We start from the raw sequence: 22,579 nt of genomic DNA, 5'->3' as shown, positions 1-22,579 counted from the left end.
AAATAGGCCTAGGGGCAACACAAACCATATACTCCAAAAGTGGAATGCGAACCACGAATGGACCCCAGGTCTAGTGTAGTGTGTGTAGAGGGTCGCCGGCATTGTAAGAAAACACTAAGGGTGTGCAAGATACCCCACCCCAAGACCCTGAAAAGTAGGAGTATAGTTACCCTACTACCCCAGAAAGACAATAAAGTTGAGATAGGGGATTCTGCAAAGACAACAACTGACTGCAAAGCACTGAAGATGGATTCCTGGACCTGAGGACCTGCAAAGGAAGGGGACAAAGTTCAAGAGTCACGCAAGTGTCCAAGGGGGGCAGGAGCCCACTAAACCCCAGATCAAGGTGCAAAAGGGCTGCCTCCGGGTGGAAGAAGCTGAAGACTCTGCAACAATGGAAGGTGCCAGGAACTTCTCCTTTGGTCAGAAGATGTCCTGCGGCGTGCTGGAGGATGCAGAGTTGTTTCCACGCAGAAAGACCGCAAACAAGCCTTGCTAGCTGCAAGAGTAGCAGTTGAAGGTTTTGGGTGCTGCCAGGGCCCAGGAAGGATCGGGAGGTCACCCCTTGGACGAGGAGACAGAGGGGGCACTCAGCAACAGAGAGAGTCCATGCAGAAGCAGGCAGCACCCGCAGAAGCACCTGAACAGGCGTTCAGAAAATCTGAGCACAGCGGTCGTCTCAGCACAACAAAAGAGGGTCCCACGAAGTCGGAGGCCAACTCAGCGAGTTGGCCAATGCAGGACAGAGTGCTGGGGACATGGGCTGTGCTGTGCACGAAGGAAGTCTTGAAAAAGTGCACAGAAGCCCTAGCAGCTGCAGATCACACAGTACACAGGATTACTGTCTGGCGTGGGGAGGCAAGGACTTACCTCCACCAAATTTGGACAGAAGGACCACTGGACTGTCGGGGTCACTTGGATCCAGCTCCTGTTTTCCAGGGACCATGCTCGTCAAGATGAGAGGGGACCCAGAGGACAGGTGATGCAGATGTTTGGTGCCTGCGTTGGCAGGGGGAAGATTCTGTCGACCCACTGGAGATTTCTTCTTGGCTTCCAGTGCAGGGTGAAGGTGGACAGCCCTCAGAGCATGCACCACCAGGAATCAGTTGAGAAAGCCGACAGGATTAGGCGCTACAATGTTGCTGGTAGTCTTCTTGCTACTTTGTTGCGGTTTTGCAGGCGTCCTGGAGCAGTCAGCGGTCGATCCTTGGCAGAAGTCAAAGAGAGAAGTGCAGAGGAACTCTGGTGAGGTCTTGCATTCGTTATCTGAAGAGAAACCCACAGGAGAGACCCTAAATAGTCCTCAGAGGAGGATTGGCTACCTAACCAGGTAAGACCTTATCAGGAGGGGTCTCTGATGTCACCTGCTGGCAATGGCCACTCGGAGGTCTCCATTGTGCCCTCACACCTCTACATTCAAGATGGCAGAGGTCTGAGACACACTGGAGGAGCTCTGGGAACCACCCCTGGGGTGGTGATGGACAGGGGCGTGGTCACTCCCCTTTCCTTTGTCCAGTTTCGCACCAGAGCAGGGGCTGGGGGCACCCTGAACCGGTGTAGACTGGCTTATGCAAGCAGGGCACCATCTGTGCCCTTCAAAGCATTTTCAGAGTCTGGGGGAGGCTACTCCTCCCCAGCCCTTAACACCTATTTTCAAAGGGAGAGGGTGTAACACCCTATCTCAGAGGAAACCCTGTGTTCTGCCTTCCTGGGACTGGGCTGCCCAGACCCCAGGAGGGCAGAAACCTGTGTGAGGGTTGGCAGCAGCGGTAGCTGCAGAGAAAACCCCAGAGAGCTAGTTTGGCAGTACCTGGGGTCCATGCTGGAGCCCCGGAGATGCATGGATTGGCACCCCAATACAAGATTTGGCTTGAGGGGACAATTCCATGATCTTAAACATGTTACATGGCCATGTTCGGAGTTACCATTGTGAAGCTACACATAGATATTGACTTATATGTAGTTCACGCGTGTATGGTGTCCTGCACTCATAAAGTCCGGGGACATTGCCCTGAACAATGTGGGGGCACCTTGGCTAGTGCCAGGGTGCCCTCACACTTAGTAACTTTGCACCTAACCTTCACTAAGTGAGGGTTAGGCATATAGGTGACTTATAAGTTACTTAAGTGCAGTGTAAAATGGCTGTGAAATAACATGGACGTTATTTCACTCAGGCTGCAGTGGCAGTCCTGTGTAAGAATTGTCTGAGCTCCCTTTGGGTGGCAAAAGAAATGCTGCAGCCCATAGGGTTCTCCTGGAACCCCATTGCCCTGGGTACCATATACTAGGGAATTATAAGGGTGTTCCTGTGTGCCAATCAGAATTGGTAAAATTAGTCACTAGCCTACAGTGACAATTTTAAAAGCAGAGAGAGCATAAACACTGAGGTTCTGGTTAGCAGAGCCTCATTGATACAGTTAGGCACCACACAGGGAACACATACAGGGCATAATTTATGAGCACTGGGATCGTGGCTAGCAGGATCCCAGTGACACAGGCAAAAACAAACATACACCAAATTAAAAATGGGGGTAACATGCCAGGCAAGATGGTACTTTCCTACACAATGTTAATCAGGTTTGGAATAGTTGTTTAAGGCAGATTTTCCTTCCCTTCACCTAGTACTCAGATCTGGTATCCCCACAACTTGGTGCGAAAACACCATGAGATTTGTGGTTGGGCATAGTGGAATTGCACTCCACCAGTCTCGCAATGAGGGCCTTAGTCTGAAATAAAACCTTTGACTTTAAATCCCCAGGTTTCTCGACCTGTCAGTTATTTAATGCTGTTTCTACCAGACCATGTCAAAACACAAGGCATCTACTTTGTGGTGTGGTGTCGCAATCACACTACTGAGCCACAGGTGCTCTGGTGGAGTTGGCTGCCGCAGACGTTGGTGGCACGGCACTCTGGACTCACGCTTAGGTGGGAGTTCGGAGGCACTGAGGCATCAGGCCTGTGTTGTAGGTCACGTTGTTGCACTCAGCAGGGACCACAGGTCCGGTGCATGCAGAGGCAATGGGTCAGAGAGCGGCGTCGGTTCCAAAGTCGTTTTGGTAGTCGATGCACTAATTTCTTCCTTCATGCACCACAACTCTTCCCGAAAGGCCCAGGAACTGGATGTGGCACCACTTGGTAAGTTAGGACTCTCAGCAAGAGAGTCCAGACACTAGCAAGTGAAGCCTTTGATGTCCCAGAGATGACTTTAACAGGAGGCAAGCTCAATCCAAGCCCTTGGAGAACCTTTGGAAGCAGGATGTAGAAAGCCAAGTCCAGTCCTTTCACTCCTAGCACAGAAGCAGCAACCAGCAGGCCAGCACAACAAAGCAACAGGCAGAGTGGCAACCCCTCCTATAGCATCCAGCTCTTCTTCCTGGCAACATTTCCTCAGTCCAGAAGGAGTCGAACTTTGTGGTGTCAGAAGTCCAGTACTTATACCCATTTCTGTCTTTGAAGTAGGTTCATTTCAAAGGGATTTCTTTGTAGTGCACAAGGCCTTGCCTTTTCCTGCGCTGGCCCCAGACACGCTCTAGGGGGTTGGAGACTGTGTGAGGGCAGTCACAGCCCTGTTCATATTCAGATGTCAACTACTCCCACCAGTCCATCAGGAAGACCCATCAGCCTGGTGGTGGGTGTGAGAAAGTCGCCTCTTTCTAGCATGGTTACTCCCATTTTTGGTCTGTTTGTCAGTGTGTTTTGACTTTGTCACTGGGATCCTGCTAATCAGGACCCCAGTTCTTATAGTCTGTGCCCTACATGTCAGTATGTTTCACTGTTTTTGTCAGTATGCTTGACTGTGTCACTGGAGTCCTGCTAATCAGAACTCCATTGCTTATGCTCTCTCTGGTTTCAAAATTGTATTTACATACTGGCAACCAAGTATTCCACTCCAAATTGGCATACTGGACTCCCCCTTATAAGTCCCTAGTATATGGTACCTAGGTACCCCAGGGCATTGGGGTTCCAGGAGATCCTTATGGGCTGCAGCATTTCTTTTGCCACCCATAAGGAGCTCATACAAACACTTCTTCAGGACTGCCATTGCAGCCTGCGTGAAATAGTGTAAGCACTATTTCACACCCATTTTCACTGCACCAAGTCACTTATAAAACACCTATATGTCTAACCTTCAGACCTTGAAGGTTAGGTGCATAGTACCTGTGTGTGGATGCACCCCTGCATTAGCAGAGGGGCCCCCGCGTTGTCCATGCCCATTTTCCTGGACTTCGTAAGTGTGGGGACGCCACTGCACGTGTGCACTACATATAGGTCAATACATATATGTAGCTTCACAATGGTAACTCCGAATATGGCCATGTGAGGTATCTAACAACTGGGAATTGTACCACCATACTGATTGTCCTGTTGGGTGATGCAGATGTTTGGTGCCTGCGTTGGCAGGGGGAAGATTCTGTCGACCCACGGGAGATTTCTTCTTGGCTTCCAGTGCAGGGTGAAGGTGGACAGCCCTCAGAGCATGCACCACCAGGAATCAGTTGAGAAAGCCGACAGGATTAGGCGCTACAATGTTGCTGGTAGTCTTCTTGCTATTTTGTAGCGGTTTTGCAGGCGTCCTGGAGCAGTCAGCGGTCGATCCTTGGCAGAAGTCAAAGAGAGAAGTGCAGAGGAACTCTGGTGAGGTCTTGCATTCGTTATCTGAAGAGAAACCCACAGGAGAGACCCTAAATAGTCCTCAGAGGAGGATTGGCTACCTAACCAGGTAAGACCTTATCAGGAGGGGTCTCTGATGTCACCTGCTGGCAATGGCCACTCAGAGGTCTCCATTGTGCCCTCACACCTCTACATTCAAGATGACAGAGGTCTGAGACACACTGGAGGAGCTCTGGGCACCACCCCTGGGGTGGTGATGGACAGGGGCGTGGTCACTCCCCTTTCCTTTGTCCAGTTTCGCACCAGAGCAGGGGCTGGGGGCTCCCTGAACCGGTGTAGACTGGCTTATGCAAGCAGGGCACCATCTGTGCCCTTCAAAGCATTTTCAGAGTCTGGGGGAGGCTACTCCTCCCCAGCCCTTAACACCTATTTTCAAAGGGAGAGGGTGTAACACCCTATCTCAGAGGAAACCCTGTGTTCTGCCTTCCTGGGACTGGGCTGCCCAGACCCCAGGAGGGCAGAAACCTGTGTGAGGGTTGGCAGCAGCGGTAGCTGCAGAGAAAACCCCAGAGAGCTAGTTTGGCAGTACCTGGGGTCCATGCTGGAGCCCCGGAGATGCATGGATTGGCACCCCAATACCAGATTTGGCTTGAGGGGACAATTCCATGATCTTAAACATGTTACATGGCCATGTTCGGAGTTACCATTGTGAAGCTACACATAGATATTGACTTATATGTAGTTCACGCGTGTATGGTGTCCTGCACTCATAAAGTCCGGGGACATTGCCCTGAACAATGTGGGGGCACCTTGGCTAGTGCCAGGGTGCCCTCACACTTAGTAACTTTGCACCTAACCTTCACTAAGTGAGGGTTAGGCATATAGGTGACTTATAAGTTACTTAAGTGCAGTGTAAAATGGCTGTGAAATAACATGGACGTTATTTCACTCAGGCTGCAGTGGCAGTCCTGTGTAAGAATTGTCTGAGCTCCCTTTGGGTGGCAAAAGAAATGCTGCAGCCCATAGGGTTCTCCTGGAACCCCATTGCCCTGGATACCATATACTAGGGAATTATAAGGGTGTTCCTGTGTGCCAATCAGAATTGGTAAAATTAGTCACTAGCCTACAGTGACAATTTTAAAAGCAGAGAGAGCATAAACACTGAGGTTCTGGTTAGCAGAGCCTCAGTGATACAGTTAGGCACCACACAGGGAACACATACAGGGCATAATTTATGAGCACTGGGATCGTGGCTAGCAGGATCCCAGTGACACAGGCAAAAACAAACATACACCAAATTAAAAATGGGGGTAACATGCCAGGCAAGATGGTACTTTCCTACACAATGTTAATCAGGTTTGGAATAGTTGTTTAAGGCAGATTTTCCTTCCCTTCACCTAGTACTCAGATCTGGTATCCCCACAACTTGGTGCGAAAACACCATGAGATTTGTGGTTGGGCATAGTGGAATTGCACTCCACCAGTCTCGCAATGAGGGCCTTAGTCTGAAATAAAACCTTTGACTTTAAATCCCCAGGTTTCTCGACCTGTCAGTTATTTAATGCTGTTTCTACCAGACCATGTCAAAACACAAGGCATCTACTTTGTGGTGTGGTGTCGCAATCACACTACTGAGCCACAGGTGCTCTGGTGGAGTTGGCTGCCGCAGACGTTGGTGGCACGGCACTCTGGACTCACGCTTAGGTGGGAGTTCGGAGGCACTGAGGCATCAGGCCTGTGTTGTAGGTCACGTTGTTGCACTCAGCAGGGACCACAGGTCCGGTGCATGCAGAGGCACGGGGTCAGAGAACGGCGTCGGTTCCAAAGTCGTTTTGGTAGTCGATGCACTAATTTCTTCCTTCATGCACCACAACTCTTCCCGAAAGGCCCAGGAACTGGATGTGGCACCACTTGGTAAGTTAGGACTCTCAGCAAGAGAAGCCTTTGATGTCCCAGAGATGACTTTAACAGGAGGCAAGCTCAATCCAAGCCCTTGGAGAACCTTTGGAAGCAGGATGTAGAAAGCCAAGTCCAGTCCTTTCACTCCTAGCACAGAAGCAGCAACCAGCAGGCCAGCACAACAAAGCAACAGGCAGAGTGGCAACCCCTCCTATAGCATCCAGCTCTTCTTCCTGGCAACATTTCCTCAGTCCAGAAGGAGTCGAACTTTGTGGTGTCAGAAGTCCAGTACTTATACCCATTTCTGTCTTTGAAGTAGGTTCATTTCAAAGGGATTTCTTTGTAGTGCACAAGGCCTTGCCTTTTCCTGCCCTGGCCCCAGACACGCTCTAGGGGGTTGGAGACTGTGTGAGGGCAGTCACAGCCCTGTTCATATTCAGATGTCAACTACTCCCACCAGTCCATCAGGAAGACCCATCAGCCTGGTGGTGGGTGTGAGAAAGTCGCCTCTTTCTAGCATGGTTACTCCCATTTTTGGTCTGTTTGTCAGTGTGTTTTGACTTTGTCACTGGGATCCTGCTAATCAGGACCCCAGTTCTTATAGTCTGTGCCCTACATGTCAGTATGTTTCACTGTTTTTGTCAGTATGCTTGACTGTGTCACTGGAGTCCTGCTAATCAGAACTCCATTGCTTATGCTCTCTCTGGTTTCAAATTTGTATTTACATACTGGCAACCAAGTATTCCACTCCAAATTGGCATACTGGACTCCCCCTTATAAGTCCCTAGTATATGGTACCTAGGTACCCCAGGGCATTGGGGTTCCAGGAGATCCTTATGGGCTGCAGCATTTCTTTTGCCACCCATAAGGAGCTCATACAAACACTTCTTCAGGACTGCCATTGCAGCCTGCGTGAAATAGTGTAAGCACTATTTCACAGCCATTTTCACTGCACCAAGTCACTTATAAAACACCTATATGTCTAACCTTCAGACCTTGAAGGTTAGGTGCATAGTACCTGTGTGTGGATGCACCCCTGCATTAGCAGAGGGGCCCCCGCGTTGTCCATGCCCATTTTCCTGGACTTCGTAAGTGTGGGGACGCCACTGCACGTGTGCACTACATATAGGTCAATACATATATGTAGCTTCACAATGGTAACTCCGAATATGGCCATGTGAGGTATCTAACAACTGGGAATTGTACCACCATACTGATTGTCCTGTTGGGGGGGGCAATTCTATGTACCCTGGGGGCTCCACAGTGGACCCCCAGTACTGCCATACCAGCCTTCTGAGGTTTTCACTGCAGCCTCAGCTGCTGCCACCTCACAGACATGATTCTGCCCTCCTGGGGCTTGAGAAGCTCAATCCCGGGAAGGCAGAACAATGCACTTCCTTTAGGAGAGGGGTGTTACACTGTCTCCCTATGGAAATAGGTGTTACAGGCATGGGAGGGGTATCCTCCCTGAGCCTCTGGAAATGCTTTGAAGGGCACAGATGGTGCTCTCCTTGCATAATCCAGTCTACACCGGTTCAGGGACCCCATGTCCCTGCTTTGGCGTGAAACTGGACAAAGAAAAGGAGAGTGGCCACTCCCCTGTCCATCACGACCCCAGGGGTGGTGCACAGAGCTCCTCCAGAGTGTTCCTGAGTTTTGCCATCTTGTTTTCAGGATGGTCAGGGAACTCTGAGAGCATCTGAGTCGCCAGTGCCAGCAGGTGACATCAGAGACCCCTCCTGATAGTGCTTACCTGGTTAGGTGACCAATCTCTCTCACAGGGCTATTTAGGTTCTCTCCTCTGGGTGTTTCTTCAGATTCGGATTGCAAGGCTCTAGCAGGGATCCTCTGCATCCTTTACATCCTTTACTTCATATTCTACAGACGGATCAACCTCTGACTGCACCAGGAACTCTACGAAACTGGAACAAAGAAGCAAAGATGACTTCTGTGACCTTGTCACTTCAGCTCCTGGGAGCAACTGCAACAGTTTCCAGGTTGTGCATTCTCTGAGGACTGCCTGTCTTCAGCCTGCACCAGAAGAACCGAAGGAATCTCCTGTGGAGTGACGGAGTCACTTCCCTGCTTCAGCAGGCACCTCTCTGCAGCGATGACTGGTCAGTGGCTTGGGTTCCCTCTCCAAATGACAGGCGTGGATCCAGTTACACAGGTGGTGGACTAAAGTGACTCCGACAGTCCCACCGTCCAGTTGTCCAAGTTTTGTGGAGGTACGAGCTTACCTCCCCATACAAGACAGTACCCCGTGCACCGCGTGACTTGCAGTTGCCAAGGCTTGTGTGCGTCCTTCCAAGAAGTTCTTTGTGCACAGCACAGCTTAGGCCCCCAGCACTCCATCCTGCAACGCACAGCATCCTGAGTGGTTCTCCGGCGGCGTGGGAATCCTTTGTGTTGTGCTGTGTGGGCCTCCATTTGCACCTCCATTGTTCCTGTGCTGTGGGACTCCTGTCCATGCTGCCTGGTCTTCTGAGGGCTCTCTGAGTTGCTGAGAGCCCCCTCTGTCTCCTCCTCTTGGGTAGGGGCCACCAGGTCCCTCCTGGTCCCCGGCAGTGCCATTTTCCGCTAACCCCGAGCTTTGCGTGTGCCAAGGCTTGTTAGCGGAATCCAGCGATGCAAACTAGACTGCATTCATCCATCTGGCAAGGTACATCTTCTGCACCAACCAGGAACCCGCGTCTGTCTTCTTTAGTGCAATACCCACTTTGTCTTCTCACCGGTGGTTCTTTTTTTGCACCTTCATCTGGGTTAGCAGGGGCTCCTGTTCTCCCTGGACTCTTCAGTGCTTCTTGGACTTGGTCCCTTTCTTCCACAGATCTTCAGGTCCAGGAATCTATTGTTGGTGTCTTCAATCTCTTCTGGTTCTTGCATTACCTTCTATCACGACTTCTAGTGTGTTTTAGGAAACTTGCTGTGTTTTTCTCCTGCTTTGCTGGGCTCTGGGGTGGGATATTTTACTTACCTTTGGTGTTTTCGTACACTCCCAGTGCCCTTCTACACACTACACCTACCTAGGTGGGAAACCGACTTTCCTATGCCTCTATTTTAGTATATGGTTCGTGTTCCCCTAGGCCCATTGTGATTTTTAGTCTTTGTACTATTTTCCGACTGTTTACCTACCTGTTTTCGGTTACCAGTGTATATATTGTGTAATTCCTTACCTCCTAAGGCGCAGTATAGTCTCCAAACTATTTTTGGCATTGTGTCACTAAAATAAAGTACCTTTATTTTTGGTAGCACTGAGTATTATCTTTCATGTGTGTGAGTACTGTGTAACTACAGTGTTATTGCAAGAGCTTTGCATGTCTTCTAGTTCAGCCTTGGTTGCTCTGTCTACAGCTACCTCTAGATAGCTTGGCTTCTAGACACTGACTACATTTCACTAATAAGGGATAACTGGACCTGGTTTAAGGTACCTTAGCTACCCACTACAAACCAGGCCAGCCTCCTACAATCCCTCACTGACTAGCTTTCACACACTACCAAAGGCATTCTCAGACCCATCACAAACTAGCAACAAACTCTGTAGGTCTGGCTGATAACTAAGCACAGATATAATGAGTGACGGGGTATATGGATGAGTGACTGCATAGATGGAAACATCCAGGCACTTTAAGTTGTACACCATTCCTATTGGCTATTCCAGCGCTTATTTAATTATGTTATCACTCATGGTATGACACGAACTCAAGACAATACGCTTGTTTCATTAGAATTCATCTACATGAATGCTTTTCAAGAGGATTACTATTGACATTTGAAGTTGTTTTCCTGTAAGCTGCACTCCTGACGTTACATTTTCTACAAGGTTCCAGAAACTCCCAAATCGCTCAACTCAGATAAGCTGAAAATTGAATGCACCTTCACACCCTTATGTCTTAAAGATATTCTATTAGAATTTTACTACAATACAAATAAATTACCCTTGTGTGTTCACCAAGGTGACTGCAGATCATCTGTGGAGATAAGAGGTTTCAGTCTTCCCCTATGTCAACGACTGGCTGTTGAAGGTGGGCTCGCCCCAGGCTATCGTCTCCCACCTCTAGACTTTGACAACCTCCTGCATTCGCTGAGGTTCACTATAAACAAAGTCACACCTGACTCCCTCTCAGACTCTCCCTTTCATCGGAGTTGTTCGTGTTCAGAGACATGGATCCTGTGCTCAGTGTGCCACTGGACTTGAGATCTGCCTGGCTGAAGAGCCCATAATGAGGATGAAACTGGTCCTAGGTTGCTTGTATTCCAGTTCAGGGAGCACCAGGCGTGGGAGTTTAGACTTGCCTGTTCTCATTAGGAAGTGGTTGAAGACTGATTTGCATATGGCTGGTTCCAAACAGAGGTGGCATGATGGGTGAAAAACAATGGATTGGGATGCGACCCAAACAATTGCCAATGGCTTAGATTACTTGAAGCATTCCATCCATCCCCTTCATATTGTTGCATTTGACGCCCTAAGTGTGACAGGTCTGCCCAGATGTAGGTCCTGTGCTGTTTGTGCCACTGGAGTCAAACTATACCTGGCTGAAGAACCCATAATAAATGCGAAACTGGTCCCAGGTTACTTGTATTCTCGTTAAGGGAGGACCTGGCCTGGCAGTTTGGGCTGGACTGTTCCCATGAGGAACAGGGTCAAGACTGATCTTCATATATCTGGGTGCAAACTGAGGAGGCATGGTGGGTGAAGAACTTTGGATTGAGAAGTGGGCCGAGCGGTTGCCAGTGGCTGAGATGAATTCAAGCATTCCACCCATCCCTTTTTGTTGTATATGTGTATTGCATAGCACTGTTGGATTTAAGTATAGTCAGAGCCATTGGAATTATGCAGGAGAGGGCCCAATTATGTGGCAGGGTTAAGTAAATTATGTGGCAAGAAAATATAATGTGGCACATTTTGTAATGGCATTACTTGAATATTTTGTCATTTTTAAACTTTGTCACACTGTATGGGCATTGGTTGCACCTCGTTAGCACCAGTTTAACACCCATATATAGCAATAAGCAATAAAAAGGTGAACAGTCCACCTTTCCAAAGAGCCTTCCACTGTGCAGAAGCATGTGTCACTGCATTGTTTGTAACTTTTGAACCGTTTGAGCTAGAAACTACTTTTCTGTCATTAAAACGAGCAGATTATGCTGCAGATGATTGACTGTGTGGCAAATGCAGTAAATCTATAATTATGTGAAAATTGCCATGGCCGCACATTTGCAAATTTCAGTGGCACGCAGTATAGTTGCAGCTTCAAATGTAACACTTTTCTTCCGTATTTAGCATAATTCCAATCTATCGTTCCTCTTGATATGTGGCTGCTTCCACAGGGCCATAACCTGGTAGCCAAAGGTTGAACCCAGGCTGTGAAATATTTTTTAGGTCTGGCTAGAAACATTTTAGCTGTTTTCCAATGCTCATGTAATCAGAAAAACACAATTAAAGCACTTTATATCCAGGGGCGTTGGACCTATTACTTTGTTGATCTTCTTTATCAGCAGTTGATTGATCAGTAATTGTGTTAGTCCACCTACGAAAAGGTTTGTTGCTCATAACTGTGAGAAACATTGTTAACATATACTCTGTTCACATAATGTCAGTGTGGGCTTTGAATGGTGTAGCTCTGTGCCAAAAACAGTAGATTTTTGTATTGAGAATTTAGGGCCAGATGTATGAAACTTTTTTGCACTCGCAAACGGTGCAATGCATAAAAGGCATTCGCAGACCAAAAATAAGAAATCGCAAAATTTGTGATTTTTTGCGTTGCGACCTGGTATTGCGACTCGCAATTTGCAATTCGGTATTTCCAGTAGGGAATTGCGAGGCGCAAATTGCGGGTCGCAAAATCCAAGTTGCAAAGAGATGCATCAAAAAATCGCAAATTGAGATTATTCGCAGAATGGCATTTGGCACATGCAAAATACCATGAACTGAAACCAGGTGCAACCTATATAAAGAGGACCAGAATGCCTTAAACTATTTTCAACAAGGGCTGCACTCTACGTCATGGCGAGGAGGATGAGGATCTTGGCAGGTTTGAGGAGAGGGAGGAGGAGACAGGAGCGCATTTTCAGAGTGTGCATTACACTTTTTAACCTGACAGAGGAGGAAATATGAGAGGTATAGGTTGAACTCAGCCATGATACTTGATCTGATAGCTGAGCTACAACCCATACTGCAGCACAGAACACTAAGGACTCACAGCATACCCACCCATGTGTAGGTATTATGCTCCTTCCACCTACTCGCCTCAGGGAGCTATCAAGGGGTCATAGCAGCAGCTGGAGGGGTCTCACAGGGTACCCTCTCTAGATTTTTCAATGCATTCATCAATGCCATGCTGAGCAAACTACAACAGTACATCAGATTCCCCCACACCCCACAGAAATTACAGCAGACAAAAATAGTTTTACCAGATAGCACAGTTCCCCCACGTCCTAGGTGCCATAGATGGCACACATGTGGCAATCTGTCCACCATCAGACACACAGTATGTGTACCGCAACAGGAAATACCAACATTCCATGAATATACAGGTGATATGCAATGCCTCCTACATCATTACTGATCTCGTGGCCAGGTACCCAGGGAGCACACATGATTCTTACATCTTTCGCCACAACGGGATTCACACAAGACTGCTAGCTGGGGAGTTTGGTGAAGGACATCTACTAGGTATTGTCCCTCTGTACACTGGCGCATTGATGGCGGGCCGATGTCAGATGGCTCAGTTACTCATCATACCCTCTGTCCCTTCCAGGAGACAGAGCCTACACAGTGCGCAACTACATGATGACGGCCTACCTCAATCCTACAACACCTGCTGAACGGAGATACAATGCAGCACACAGGGCAACCCGCAATGTGGTGGAGCGCACCTTTGGACTGCTGAAGAGTCGCTTCCGGTGCCTCCACAGAAGTGGAGGGGCACTACAGTACAGCCCAGAGACTACTTGTAGAATAGTGGCTACTTGTGCAATCTTGCACAATATAGCTACCACCAGGGGCATACCTGTAGAAATATGTAAATCTGAGTCTGATGAGGATGATGATCCCGTACCGCCTCTACAGCCAGCAGACAGGACCAGTGGAGCAGAGGGAAGGCAAAGGCATGCCGACATCACACACAATAATTTCAGACGTGAGTATTAATGACACAAATCCTCTGACAACTGTACCTGTAGTGAAATAAATTTATTACCTTAAGTCAGGTAATGTACGTGTGAGTAATAACAAAAAACAGGTAATGTGATAAACGCAAAAGAATGAAGGACCAGAGTTATGCACTATTACTTCATAGTGTCAACAGCAGTCCACTGGCAGCTAGAGTCATTTTTTGCGCCCACGCACACCACTCGGTTGCCCAGTTACATCACTGGCACCTCTGTTGTCACCCTCATTGGCAGTGCTGTGCCTGGCACTGCGCCGTCTGGTGTCCGCTGCTGGTACAGCAACACTGCTGAGGCTGGATCTGTCCTTAGTGTCCCCTAGTGCTAGCTCACTCAGAGTGGCTGACCTTGGTCCAATAATGTGTTCGATCACATTGGTGATCTGCACAAGTCCATTTACAACGCCCCTGCTGCTGTGTGCTGCCTCCACTTGCGCAGCCACTGCACGACGGGCAATCAGTGCTGTAGAATTTGCCACCCTGTTAGGGGAACGACAGAAGCTGCCAAACATGGTACTAAATCTGCGCTCCTGTCTGCGCTGGCTGACCCTCTCATGGCGCAGCTCCTGGTAGAGTTCACGGACAGCACTTGTGAGGTCCCTGGTGTCCTGTGATGCCTGCACCTGTCCCTCACGCAGCTATACAATGTTATTATTGAGGGTGTCAAGTTGGCGATGCAGGCCCATCATGTTGCGGTTATGTTCTTATCTAATGCAAGGATCCACTTTTTTGTAGACGCTGGTGCTGCAACATAGCAGCTTCCAGGCCACCAAATAAGGAGGGACCCTCACCTGCCTAATGCTGCTGTGCCTAGGAATCTGTCACCATCCTGCGTGGTGCTGTGGTTGGATGACACCTGACCTCCTGAATCTGGCTGTGCCTGTCTGTTGCTGATGGGGTACTTGGCCCTTCCTGCTGCTCATCAGAGTCGTTGCTGAGCTCTGGCAGTGGCAGAGCCCTGGGCCTGCGTCGTACAGTCGCTATGTTGAGGGACCCACTTGTGTTAGAATCGGAGGCCAGATGGGTGTCTGTCTCGCCTAACCGTGCAGATACTGTGGCTGCTGGGCCTGGCCCACCTGCAACAACAATATGCAGCATGTCAGTAATGTATGTTACATTTATGGTCAGACAATGGAAATAAAGGTACAGGTACTTCTCTACACGGTGTTGTGCGTGTTGTGTTCCTCTGGGTGTCACTCTACTTAAATACATTGTTTGTGCTACTTTCAGTTTTGGGTTGTGGACTCCCACTACCATAATGCATTGTACTGCTGCTTCTAAGATGTGGACTGGACTACTTCTCACACTGTATAACATTACTTGCTACTTTCTAAGGGCCTTTTGTGCATGCACATATAGGGTTACAAATCAATATTGCACTTACTTTGGCTGGTACTTGGTGTGCCGGAGGTGTCGATCTCTGTGACCCCAGTCACAGCTTCAGGGAGGAGTGTAAACTCGACTAGGTCCTCCAATGGTGTAGATGGTGCCTCTGTGGGTCGACCGCCTCCTGTGCCCCTGGCCTCCGCATGTCTCCTTGCCACCCTCTCCTCTGCACGGGACTGCAGGTCATACCACCTTTTTTTGATCTCTTCGATGGAGCGCTGTGCCACTCCAGTTGCGCAGATTTTTGACTGTATGTCCAACCATAGTCTCCTCTTCTCACTCTCAGGCACCTGGAATGAGCTTTTTCCAAAAAGGCGGTCATGACTCCTGACCACCTCCTCAGTTAGCACCTCAAGCTCCTGCTCGCTGAATTTCAGCTTGCGCTTTCTTTCACTCTTCTCCTGTGCTTGGCTTGGGGTATCCATCCTTGCTCAGGTGTTCTGGCTCCTTCTGAGTGCTGCTCTGTGTGGCTGGGCGGGGCTGCTCTCTCTCAGGTTGCTGGTTTGGGTGTGGCATCTGAAACTGCCTGGGATGGCTCATTTCCTGCTGGTGATGTCATCAGGCTCCTCCAGGTATGCTTTCTCGAACTTTCTTGCAATTTGCGTTTTTTTTACCGAATCGCAAAAAAAATCACAATTTGCAAAAATGCAAATTGCGATTCTGTAAATGGGCCTCGCAAATCACAAATAGCGATTTTTAAGAAATCGCTATTTCCGAATCGCAATATTGTTACATGGCCAATTGCGACTCGGAAATAGCGATTTCTTAAAAATCGCTATTTGCGATTCGCATGCTACTGTTTTCGTACATATGGCCCTTAATGACATACAATAGGAAGGAATATTACTTTGAGAACTCTGGGCCTGATTTAGAGTTTGGTGGAGGGGCTTACTCTGACACAAACGTTACGGATATCCCATCCACCATATTACGATTCCATTATTTCCAATGGCAATCGTAATATGGCGGATGGGCTATGCATCACGTATATGATGAAGTAACCCATCTGCCAAATTCTAAATCAGGGCCTCTGTGACAAATACAAGAAATGGCTTTACATTGTTTGATGCGGAGAGACCTACGCACACAGATATTTAGCGCAGTAGCAACAAGAGAGTTCTGGTGTTCATTGTGTACATCTGTAAATTTATGTTTAGTTGTGTGTGAATTGAAGTACATTTTCTGTTTTTTTTAAAGTAAATTCATTGGTGGACATTGATCTGAGTTTCTAATGCCTGCCATCTCACTGAGTAAGCCTTAGACAGTTCTGCCTTGCTACCTAGAGACAAGTGCTGAAGAGGTGTACTAGGTGTTTAGTTTTGGGTCCAATCAGATGACCTGAGGATATAGGCGGTAAAAGACTCCAATTGCCACATTTGTAGCCCTGCAAATCTTGACTGCCTACCCCCATTCCAGTTCCCACATGAACTGCAATGGAAGTACATTATTATTGCCTGCTGCCCCAGAAGAAACTACCCATGTTATGGTCCAGCTCCCCAGTGCCTCTTGCTGTGACTCAGCAACTCCAACAGCTGCCGGCTGTGTACTGCCTAAAAAACAGCAATAATGTTTCATGCAGTATAGAACCAGCAGCAGGACAAGAACACTGTAGCCAAACATCTGTGGATTCCCTACTCCTAAAATGGCTCAGTGTCTAAGCCTGTTGTTATGGCACCATATGGAGTGAGCTGGTGGAGCAGCATGATGCGATAAACAAGCAAATAGGTGAGCTACTGCCATGTGCTCCCTGCCTCACCACCAGCGGTGATAGTGTTATGTATCATTTTGACCAATGCATAGTTCCTCCCATCACTTTCACCCATCCATCAAGTGGGCAGTGAAGCAGTAAGGGGTTTATGCTGGGCTATGCTTATATATCTGTTGCACATGGATACAGCTGTTCCATGCATGCATGAGTGCATGCTCTTGAGCACAAGTGCAGTATTGGGATCCTGCCTGATAGGGAACCAAAGGCTCCTGTCAAGCTCACTGCATGGCACGAAGGGCTCTTTGCTGCCCAGGTGCACTATGTGTACTAACATGTAAGAAAATTGTAGTGGATTCAAGGTTGGTGTACTGTGACTAGCATCAGTGAGGGACAGTAGCTGCTAGAACTCCCATAGAGCAGTACATGTGAGGTCTGAAGCAGAGTCCGAGAGGACAGAGTGAGTGTCTGTCAACAATAAAGGGAAGGGTCCCAGGGGAGAGGGCTGACTTGTACTTGTGACAACAGTAAACACAACTGATTGTGCACATGATGAGGGGTTGGTGAACTGTGCAATGGGGTAGGTGTTGGGAACGGCCTTCCAGTGGTTATTGAGTGGGTATTCGTCAAAGTAAATAAACTAACATGCCTGGGTCCATCCTACCCAACAAGCTTTGTGCAGCCTCGTTAGGGAAAGCAGACGGTCAAGGCTCACAAGTGAAGGAAGAGGGCTCCGTTTTGGAGCGATTACAATAGCATTGTTTCAAGAGTAATAATTGCCCATCCTGTCTTCAGTCATGCCCTCACAAAACAACAAGGCGAACTCTTAAACCTCTTAGGGTGGAAAAGCAAAAAAACTAAATTCTGGCAGCACTCTCACATTTTTAAGACTGACAGTCACATTCTACCAGAATTACTCTCACAACCCTCAGAGTACCAGTCAACACTACAAGAAATAGTCTTCCCTTACATACTAGGAGGCGTGCGCTACTGACAGCACTCCCACTGCACCCACCAGAGTAGAAGTCACGCACTTCCAGACGCCCTCACATCTCACACAGATTAGAAGGCACACACTACCAATAGCACTCACAACCCTCACAGAGTGGCAGTCTCATGCCCCTCGCAGACTATCAGCCACAAAGTATCTAAGTTCACTCACACCCCTCGTAGATAAGTCACACCCATCTAACAGCACGCTCACGTCACTCACTGTCTAGCACTCACCCACTCCCAAAGGCATTCTAAGACCCAACACAAACTATCAACAAAGTCAGTAGGTCTGGCTGATAACTAAGCGCAGGTTATCGAGTAACTGAGTGCCTGGACATATAGATGAGTGACTGCATGGATGGAAGCATTTCGAGGCACTTTTAGTTGTTCGCCATTTCTATTGGCTATTCTAGTGCTTATTTAATAATGCTATCACTCATTGTATGACACGAACTCAAGACAATACACTTGCTTCATCAGAATTCCTCTACATAAATGCTTTTCGAGAGGTTTACTATTGACACTTGAAGTTGTTTTCCTGATGTTACATTTTCTACAAGGTAACAGAAACTCCCAAATCACGAACTCCGATAAGCTCAAAATAGAATGCATCTGCGCCTTCCCACCCTAAAGAAAGCTCAAGCAGCTTCTTGAATAAAATCTGATAAGACTCTTTGTACCCCAGTCCACCTTGCGCTGAGTTAGTCACTGTTCAGAAGAATGTACTCCTATGCTTACCGAGTTGGGAAACCAGCCCCCTCCTGACTTTACGTAGAACTCTAGCGTCCACTGTTTCCCCCTATTATTTGCTCTGCGGCACACGTGCCTGCCACCGAGAATCTCGTGCTATCCAATTATCGCCTGACCGTGTGTGAGGCGGCGGTCCCTCGGGCTCATGTCAAGCACCGCGGCTTGGCTTCCAGTCTCGCTGTGAAGGTGTTTACCTCGCAATACAGATGCGCCTGGCTGTCGGCCTCATGGAAAGGAGGCAGCGACGTTGATGGAAGGAGCAGAAGGGGCTTGTAAGAACTATTGGTAATTACAGCCTGTTCATATACTCTCTGTGCTAAAAGAATGGCTTTCTCATAGAGTTTATATTTGCAGTATAATGTAAAGAACTCGCGGGGTGGCTGCCAGCAGGAGGCTTCAATGCATGCTTGTTGAGGTTCTATGTCAGGGTCATGCCAAGGAAGAATTGCTATCTAAAAACTATGTGTTCCATTTATTCTCCCCGCAGACACGTGAACAGGGTTATTTTATAACGTCCAAGGAGATAAATGGTTCTGCATCTGACAGGTACCATCTGACCAGTCATGCCGTTGTCCCTGTATTCCTTCTGGCTAAGCTGAATGCCCAGAATGACACCTCGACATAGTTCTACCAAAAACATTTCACCATCTCTTACAGTAGACTCAATTCTTGAGGCAACAAGCAGAAATTAATGTATGCCTGTGGTTGCAGGTGATGGGTTCTGACAGTCTTAGTACGCGCCACTTGCCTCAGGAACTCTTTGCGCAAAGTAGTTACTTACTGTTGGAAATTTGCCCTTCCTACAGGGCCACCCTGGATTTTTTTGCATTTTTATTGAACCTTATTATTGTTGGCTATAGAACTCTATGATTTGACCCCTGTTAACCAGAAGTAAACTGCTCGTGCCATCCTTGTTAAACATGGCAACATTGGTATACGCCTGATTTGCACATGTAATTTAACTAAAAGTCCTTAATTTATGCTACTGCATGTACCAATGGCCTGTAAGATAAATGCTACCCATGGGCTGCAGCACTAATTAAACATCAAAGCCGTCCTGGGCATTGTCTTCAGAATTTGCCTGCTTGGAGCTTTCCTGCCTTCAACAACCGCACCGGGGCCCTGCTCGTCACCAACCCACCATCATCAAGCACTGCCTCGGATGCAGCTTGCCCTGCCAATGGCGTGTAAACGACCATTTTATCTTCATAAATGTTTCTAAGTCAGAAGGTAAACTTTCCAATGGGGCATACCTAGTACCTGTATCCCTCAACTAATGCTCCAGTTTCTTACACTAACCCCATATTAACCGTCTGGTATATGTTCAGACACAATAAGAGTGTTTTACTTGTATTTACTGAAGATCATCTCAGAGGACGCCCAAAGCCTCTCAGCATATCTCAAGATTTCTCAGAGCTTATTAATTAGGATTTGCACATGAGAATATCTTGGCAATACTCACTGTACTGACTGCATGCACTAGAGCTAATGTTTGTGAGTTCTGTTTGTACATGACCACCTCTGAGATGCCAAACGCATCCCAAGATTGGCCCAGTACAGTTCTTACCTTAGTAAGTGATGTCAACAAATATGTAACAGTGTAGAGAAAATGTATTTTGGTTTGACGGAGTATTGCTACGGTGTGTGCTATTTTGAAGCCTTTTCTCTGTCGTAGGCCAGTTGGTGCATACTGGGCAGTATCTGAAGCAATTACTGTCATTTACTACTTGTGTCCCAGGGTTCCAGTTTCTATTGCACTTCATTTGGACGTCCAAGTGATTCCTTTTGTCACTTTAAGGTGATGGTAAAATGGTATAAATTAGATATAATATGGCACAAGTGATTGCAGGCAGTACACTGGAGGTCTAGCCTGACCTTTGTCGTTGTAAAATGACAAGTATTTTATTTCCGCAAGCAAAAAATGCACTGACAAATTTAATAGCCTTGATTTTTGTGTATAAATGAAATTATTTCTTCATTGACTAGTGAGTTTGTGTGTGTGGTTTTATGACAGTGAGATAATAAAATTGAGAATGACTCAATGAGACTCAATGAATGTGCGCATTAATAGATGTGTGGCTGCATGCATGGATAGATGAGTTCTAGTATTTGTAAATGCATGGAATGAAAAACGTTTGGATAACCTGCTGTCATAATTTCATATCAGTATTCAACAGGGAAAGATGCAAGGGGTATCTCTTCTTCAAACTTTCAAATAATCTAACAAACCAGTCTTTACTGGCATTTCTCTGGTAGTGCATGCCTATGGTTGCCCCAGTATACCATTGTAAGGAAATGCCTTCTTGGCATGGTTACCCCCTAACGTTTTGCCTTTGCTGATGCTAAGTTATTATTTGAGAGTGTGCTGGGACCCTGCTAACCAGGCCCCTGCACCAGTGTTCTTTCCCTAAACTGTACCTTTGTCTCCACAATTGGCAGAACCCTGGCACTCTGGTAAGTCCCTTGTAACTGGTACCCCTGGTACCAAGGGCCCTGATGCCAGGGAAGGTCTCTAAGGGCTGCAGCATGTCTTATGCCACCCTAGGGACCCCTCACTCAGCACATGTGCACTGCTTCACAGCTTGTGTGTGCTGGTGGGGAGAAAATGACTAAGTTGACATGGCACTCCCCTTAGAGTGCCATGCCAACCTCACACTGCCTGTGGCATAGGTAAGTCACCCCTCTAGCAGGCCTTACAGCCCTAAGGCAGGGTGCACTATACCACAGGTGAGGGCATATGTGCAGGAGCCATAAGAGTATATGGTCTGGGAGTTTGTCAAACACGAACTCCACAGTTCCATAATGGCTTCACTGAAAACTGGGAAGTTTGGTATCAGACTTCTCAGCACAATAAATGCACACTGATGCCAGTGTGCAATTTATTGTAAAATACACCCAGAGGGCATCTTAGAGATGCCCCCTGAATACATACCTGACTTCTAGTGTAGGCTGACCAGTTCCTGCCAGCCTGCCACACACCAGACATGTTGCTGGCCACATGGGGAGAGTGCCTTTGTCACTCTGTGGCCAGGAACAAAGCATGTACTGGGTGGAGATGCTTCTCACCTCCCCCTGCAGGAACTGTAACACTTGGTGGTGAGCCTCAAAGGCTCACCCCTTTTGTTACAGAGCCACAGGGCATCCCAGCTAGTGAAGATGCCCGCCCCTCCGACCACTGCCCCCACGTTTGGCGGCAAGGCTGGAGGGGTTAATGAGAAAAACAAGGAGGCGGCACTCCTAGTCAGGACAGCCCCTAAGGTGTCCTGAGCTGAGGTGACCCCTGCCTTGAGAAATCCTCCATCTTGAGTTTGGAGGATTCCCCCAATAGGATTAGGGATGTGCCCCCCCTTCCCACAGGGAGGAGGCACAAAGAGGGTGTAGCCACCCTCAAGGACAGTAGCCATTGGCTACTGCCCTCCAAGACCTAAACACACCCCTAAATTCAGTATTTAGGGGCTCCCCAGATCCCAGGAAATCAGATTCCTGCACCCTGAAGAAAGAAGAACGACTGCTGACCTACAAGCCAGCAGAGAAGGAGGAAGACAACTGATTCGGCCAAATCCCTACCGACCTGTCTCCAACTTCGAAAACCTGCTCCAGCGACGCATCTGACAGATGACTGCCCTGGACTACAGGACCAAGAAACTCCCATGAACAGTGGCCCTGTTCAAAACCAGCTACTTCTTTGCAACAAAGAAGCAACCTCCAAGGACTCCACGTTTCCTGCCGGAAGCGTGATACTCTACACTCTGCACCTGACGCCCCTGGCTCGACCTGCAGAAAACCAACACCTCAGGGAGGACTCCCCAGCGACTGCAAGCCCGTGAGTAACCAGAGACGACCCCCCTGAGCCACCACAGCAACGCCTGCAGACAGAATCCAGAGGCTCCTCCTGACAGCGACTGCCTGTAACAAGGGACCCGAAGCCTGGAACCAACACTACACCCGCAGCCCCCAGGACCTGAAGGAACCGAACTTCAGCGCAGGAGTGACCCTCTGCCTTGCCCAGGTGGTGGCTGTCCTGAGAAGCCCCCGTGCCTGCCTGCACCGCTAGAGTGACCCCCAG

Source organism: Pleurodeles waltl, chromosome 9 (assembly GCF_031143425.1).
Source record: "Pleurodeles waltl isolate 20211129_DDA chromosome 9, aPleWal1.hap1.20221129, whole genome shotgun sequence".
Lineage (NCBI taxonomy): Eukaryota > Metazoa > Chordata > Amphibia > Caudata > Salamandridae > Pleurodeles > Pleurodeles waltl.
This window is presented reverse-complemented; position numbering follows the sequence as displayed.